The 6403-nt window shown below is 41.7% G+C and overlaps 1 long non-coding RNA gene across 1 annotated transcript; it reads right to left on the bottom strand.

Annotated features, from left to right (window-relative positions):
• Positions 1–3128: 3128 nt before the first annotated feature.
• On the bottom strand, positions 3129–4339 carry LOC134479242 (uncharacterized). The gene is made up of 2 exons (XR_010052315.1): positions 4200–4339; positions 3129–3194 (listed from the first exon to the last, which is right to left on the bottom strand). It is a non-coding gene; the product is annotated as an uncharacterized LOC134479242 (long non-coding RNA).
• Between the last annotated feature and the right edge of the window lie 2064 nt (positions 4340–6403).

Below are 6403 nucleotides of genomic sequence, written 5' to 3'. Positions count from 1 at the left end.
CCAGATGATGATATTGCGAAAGCCAGAGATCTGGGTGATGACTTAAAGTTTCCTTTTTAACCTGAACACTTAAGTTTCTCATCCTAATATTTTTAGAGCCAGTATTCACTTAGTCACACATTAGTAGTGTATTATAAAAATCTTGGGTGACCGTTAGTGCTTTCTTCAACTGCTTCACCTTGAAGCATCTTAAGGAGATTTAGGCTACGCGTGGCAAGCGAATTTTCTTGTCTCTGCTTTTTTATACCTCCTCAGCCCATTGTCTCTGTCTGCAGCCTCTCTGGGTAGCTTTTGGAAGCTCTAGGAGGTCTGCTTACTGTGAACGGTGGAAGCATATGTGGGCCCTTTTCCCGCCCATCAATATGGGCGCAGTTCGATCTGCCTAGTGCCCATATCAGACACACTGGGTACTTTCAGGAAACTCTATTCGAGTACTTGGGTAATCTCTTTTAGTACATTTTCTGGGTCTTAAATCAACTAAGAGGCCTCTGGACAGATCTGCAAAGGTGTTTTCTGGGTGGATTAACAGAAGGAGGAAGATCCTCCACCAGAGTGAAGGGCATCTTCCGTTGTTGGTCAGACAGAAGGAAGTCTGAAGCAAAATCTGTTGCTTTTGCCTTTTTTTATTTTCTTCTTACTCGAGAGTCCATCTACTCTGTTTTTGGTGCTGCCATGCTTCCCTGACATCAAAATTCATCTTCTTTGGCCTTCTAATGTGGACACAAGAAGGCCTACATCTCTGTGGGAATCCTCCAGGCCTTTAAGGTCAGAATGGACCTGCGGAGTCCAATTTTGGCCTTATGGATTGAGCAGCTACTGGGTTCTCAGCCTCCCTAGTATAAAAAACTTATATTGCTAGACTATTTGGACTATACCATTCCAGCAAATTTAATAAACAAATCTCCCTTTAACTAACTAACTAACTAACTAACTAACTAACTAACTAACTAACTACTAACTCTCTTATAGACACAAACACATCCATGCACACACACATGCGCACACGCATGCACACACACACACACACACACACACACACACACACATTTTATTATTCTATCAGTTCTGTTCCTCTAGAGAACCCCTAGAAAAAGTCAGATCCACCTGATGTTTTTTTGAAGCCCTGGCTTGTATCTGACCCAGTATCCTCCAGAAACTCTAGAGATACCCATGTCCAGTGCCCAGAATAGAGTGGTCCTCTTGCAAGGTCTTTCACTTGGCAGGGAACAAAAGGAGTTGGCCTCTAACTTCCCTGTTAGGCAAGGACAAGGGAGGCAAGGGAGGCACAGAACTCAGGAGAATTCTTAAAACAACAACAACAACAACAAAAAAAAAAAAAAACAGAAAAAACCAACCATTTCCTTCAACGTCAGCTTTTATTTTTTCCTCCTTGAGAAGGTTGTTAGGTGACTTCACAAACCCAGTTCTCTCCATTTCTTTAAGTGTGGCGCAGCAGATCCGACGCCTTGATATATACATATATGTTATCATCTACACAGACCTGTTGCAGGTTCCTTCAGTGTAGCACTTTAGTTTGGCATATTTATGCCCCTTAAAATTCCTAGCACAGTGCCCTGGGGTAGGTGTTCAACATATGTGTGGCAGCTGACTGAGCGAGCAGGGCAGACCTTGCAACCATCCGCCTGCCCAGGAAAAGGGGAGGACTAGCCCCCTGGTAAGCTGTGCCCACATTCAAGTCATCTTCCTGCGTTCCACTTCTCATGTAAGTACTGTTATTAAACTTGTAAATACTCCACAGAAGGCTGGTTTTTGGCAGTGAATGAACTCCTTTTGTCCCCTGTCCCGTGAATATCCTAACTACTTTGTCACTTTGATCTAGGGGGCATTTCATCTTCACAAATGCAAAGGAGTTGGCAACTTCACAAATGTGTTCTATTTCCTACTGCTGTAAAAATCCATTGCTCTCGGAGCCTTTGCCCACCCCCTTTCATGGTAATGTGTAAGCCACTAAATTGCAGTTACTGGCTGTGGCCATAGCCATAAAAAAAATCGTGAATGCCATGTAGATTTGAGGTTTGTTCCACTAAAGAGTTCACAATGGCTTTACTGTAACTGGGCTAACTAGAACTTGGCAGCGGCTAGCCAAGGAGGGTGATACCAAGTCCCCTCCCCCTTCCAGGATGCTGGCCTGATCTTCTTGTATTTGTGCAACTGGCCTATCCAGAGACCCAGAGCAGCTGGGAGGAGTGCCCCGGTGAGGACAACTCTCTCTGGGTCAGGTTGCCCTTTTCCAGCTCTCTTTTCATAAAGCTTCTCTTCCTGCAATGTGAAGTAGGTTACAGGATAGCTTGTTTTCTTTTGCTAGCTGAAATACAGCATTCAGGGTCATGCTCTGAATAATTTGTGCTTGTTAGAAATGACTGTCATCCTCTTGAAGCAGTAACAAAGTGCTACATTTAAATTAAATTCAGCCAAGCAAGAACATCTTCACAAAATCAATAGGTCTAGGCATTTCTCAGAGATTTATGGATTTAAAAAATATTTGTAATATTTCAGGACATAAATCAGCAAAGATATTTATGAGGATAAGAACAGAGTTGGTCATTGTTCATAAGGCTTTGAAAGCATTTAGTAACATTTGAGGTCGAAAGTGAAAAGATAAGAAAATATTAGATGTGATCATCTTTATTATTTTTATTTATTTTTATATTTGGCCAAGTTTATTCTTTCTCAGTCTCCTAGTGTACTATTTCAAGTGCCTCATTTTTGAAAGATAGCTTCATTTATTCATTAAAACAGTAAGCCCTCAAGAGATGAAAGTCATGTCAAATACATCTTAAAAAGATACTTTGCATAAATGTTTTTCTACCACACATCGTCTGCTATTGTCTTGTTCCTAAATGTGACAAGGAACAGTGGGTGATCAATGAAATGGTGGCCTCATGTGCCAAGTAGAATATTTCTGTCAATACAAAATAATATATCTGTTTAATAATCTTCATAGTGTTGGAATGAAATCCTGCTTCTGTGTCCAAAGAGCCCACTCTCCATAGACAAACAAATGGCACCATCTTTTGCAATTCAAGACTCAAACCTTCCATTTGTTCCCACACTAGACATATTAATGTTCTGAGCCAGTAAACTTAGCTAAAGTCACAGAAGAGAAGTTACATCATTGATTTAATAATTTGCCCGGTGGTTGCTCTGCTCTCCTTAAGATAAGGAATATCAGTCTAATAAATAAAAAAAATAAGTTAATTATTAGTGTGCACTGAAAACCTAAGCTCCCAAGAGTCATTCAAATTATCTGTATGTTTGGTGATATCATTTTGTAGACATATGTACTTGCCTGTGGTTTCTGTGTTCAAAACAAGTAAGACATTTTATGTTCAACCAATGTGGTTACCCTACGAACAGAATTATTCTTCCTGATTTTGACATTCCCTAAAGCAGCGTGTCTTCCTTATTGCTTCCTATTCTTACTGTAGGAGTCTTTCTTTGTGTTTTTTTCATATGTGCCACATAAGCCCAGTAGACACCCCTGAGTGATTCATTTAACGGACACAAAAGAAAGACATCTCCATTTCTAACCATCCATCCTACGCCTTCTTAATTCTTTCCTTGTACCTGACATAGTCTATTTACCCCAGTCTCCAGCTAGCTTGACTTTGAGGAACCTTGCTCTAAATCAAGGGTGGCATCTAAAACAATTTGTTCTCTGTGCTTAAGAGTTTGTGTCAGGATAGACCCATCTGCACATCAGAAAACGGTATATCCAATTATCACTTGATCTCCGTTCCAACGTCAATTCCTTTCCTTCTGATAGGCCAGTCTACTGCCAGTCACAGCTTCAAGTCCGTGGTTCCTTCCTGTGTTTACTAGTATACTTACTATGATTACTTCCATTGTTACAGCCAGTAAGGCTACATTTCTGAACTCCACCCCTTCAGTAAAGCCTTTTCTCAATCCACGGCCCCCTCCCCAATCTGACACTGATCTAATTGCTCTAGGGTGGCTCTTTTGGACTTTACACCTAGGACTCTGTACTCACATTGGTCACAGCATGAATTTATCCAGATGGCTCCTCTCTGCTTTCTTTTTCTTTTTCTTGGATATTTTTTATTTACATTTCATGTTATCCCCTTTCCCGGTTTCCTGTCCATAAGCCCCCTATCTCATACACCCTCCCCCTTCTTCTATAAGGGTGTTCCCCCACCCATCCACCCACCTCTTCTCACCTCTCTGCCCTGACACTGGGAGGTCCAGCCTTGGCAGGACCAAGGGCTTCTCTTCCCATTGGTGCCCAGCAAGGCCATCCTCTGCTACACAATCAGCTGGAGCCTGCATGGTCTGTCCATGTGTAGTCTTTGGAGAGTGGTTTAGTCCCTGGGAGCTCTGGTTGGTTGGTATTATTGTTCCTATCTGCTTTCTCTGTGACAGTGCCATGTTTATTCCCTCACTGTAGGTCAGCGGACACTTGTTACTGTTTCAGCAGTACAGTGAAGTGGGCAGGGTGTGGGGGAGACTGAAAGTAAATGTTTTCATTTTCAGGTATGTTTTTGGGTTTTGGAGCCCTTCCCATCATCCCATGGTTCAGAAGATGAGTAACTTGCTATTTGTCACTTAAAATAAAATACGCAATGGGATCCGGCTGATTGGCTCATTTCAGAGTGAGTCCTAGAGAGATGCTGGGCCTGCTGCCCAATCTTCGTTCAGTCCAGAGTGACTCTAGATGACAGACCTACATGCCCGTGGTTTGCTGCCAATAATCCTCAGCTCTGACCTCAGAGCACCCATCTCTTGTCACTGAGGCCACTACTGTTGATCGATGGCCCTTCTTTAGTTCTTAGGGACCTGAACTTAAGGATAACGTCTCTTCCAGACAACATAAAATGTATTGATTACATTATATTTTGCATGCTTAGGTGGTTTAATTTAATCCAATGAAATAAATTATTGCTATCCCTTCTATATCATAATATTAAAACGTAAAGATTTAATAGCTACCCATGGTCATAATGCTAAATTTATAAGACAGACTATTAAAATCTTGGAAAAGGCAAGTGAACCATTAATGGGTTTTCTCTGGATTCTTGAGTTTGAATGATTATCCCATTTGGGTTTCTGTCTGCGCCTGTAGGTATGGGCTCCGTTTGAGAGGAAAGTTCCAAGCTCAGGAAATATAACCTTAGCCAGAGCAGGCCTAGGTAGCAGCTCAAAAGTTTAAACTGTTAGACCTGCCCATTGGGTGGATGACTAGAAGGGTGGAGAGGATGGGAGGGTATTTCATAGCTGTTTAAGTTTGTGGGAAAAGACGTACGCCCAAGAAGGGATGTATTTGTGGAATATAGTGGCAATTCAGCTGCCAGTGAGTGTGAAAGTCCTCAGTGAGGCAGAGTCTTGCTGGCATCTGTGTGGTACCCCTATAGAGATCTGCTTACCAGAGCTCCAGATTTTGAAAGCTTTGAAATCTTTAAAAGATGGAGGACTGCCATACTTGAAAAAACCATTTAGAGGGAATGAGAACAGGATGGTGTCACACAATGATAGGTGAGTTAACAAGTGTGTCAGCTTTCTGTTGCTGTAACAAAATACCTGAAGTCATCAACTACGAAGAAGGAAGTTTTAGTTCATGGTGGATTGGTCCTGTCGTTTTGGACCTATGGTAAATCAATATGAATCTACTTACACATATTGCTCACAGCACACTGCGAGTGTGGGGTCAGCAAAAAGAGCAGAAGGGACGGGGTCTCATCTGTGAGAACAGGTAGCTTTGTCGTTGGTGTTCTTTGTTATCCAAACAAAGATGGATACAAACAGTGCCCATCACCAGGCAGGCACCCAGGCAATATTGCTGAAGGACTAAATGCAGTTCCAGCAAAGAAGAGTGGACTAGAAGCAACGGGTGGTACTAGTAATAAAGGAGGAAGTTGAGGAACCGGGGCCATTTATGTTTCTGGTAACTCAGACATCCTAACTGTAAGCATGTGTCATAACTATTTGCAGGACTGTGTGGCATAGACATGCATGCAAAAATAGGTACTTTGTACATTCAAAATTCATGAGTTATGGTTATCAGATTAAATCCTCTGAGGAGATGATGTGGGACGAAATCTTATGAAGTTCACAGAATCACTTAGAAGATCTGAGGCAAGAAGATCATTGCAAGTTCAAGGACAGCCTGGGTCATGGGGTGTAATGCTGTTGCAAATACGCAGAGAAGATGTATAAGTGGTATTACATGCCAACTATAAAACAAAGCATGGGATTCGAGATTGTGCTGTTTTAGTATGAATAGACAGAAATTAAATTTCATAGACAGAAAACATCAACCTAAATCATCACAGAATGTACAAATCTTCCTCTAGTGTTCCTGTGAAAATGGGAAAGGAACTAAAATCTACTGAGTCTGAGACACTGACTCTCCATTTGTATAGAGTAT

This window comes from Rattus norvegicus, chromosome 6, assembly GCF_036323735.1.
Source record: "Rattus norvegicus strain BN/NHsdMcwi chromosome 6, GRCr8, whole genome shotgun sequence".
Classification (NCBI taxonomy): Eukaryota; Metazoa; Chordata; class Mammalia; order Rodentia; family Muridae; genus Rattus; species Rattus norvegicus.
The sequence above is the reverse complement of the archived record's forward strand: the minus strand, read 5'-3'. Positions and strand labels throughout refer to the sequence as shown.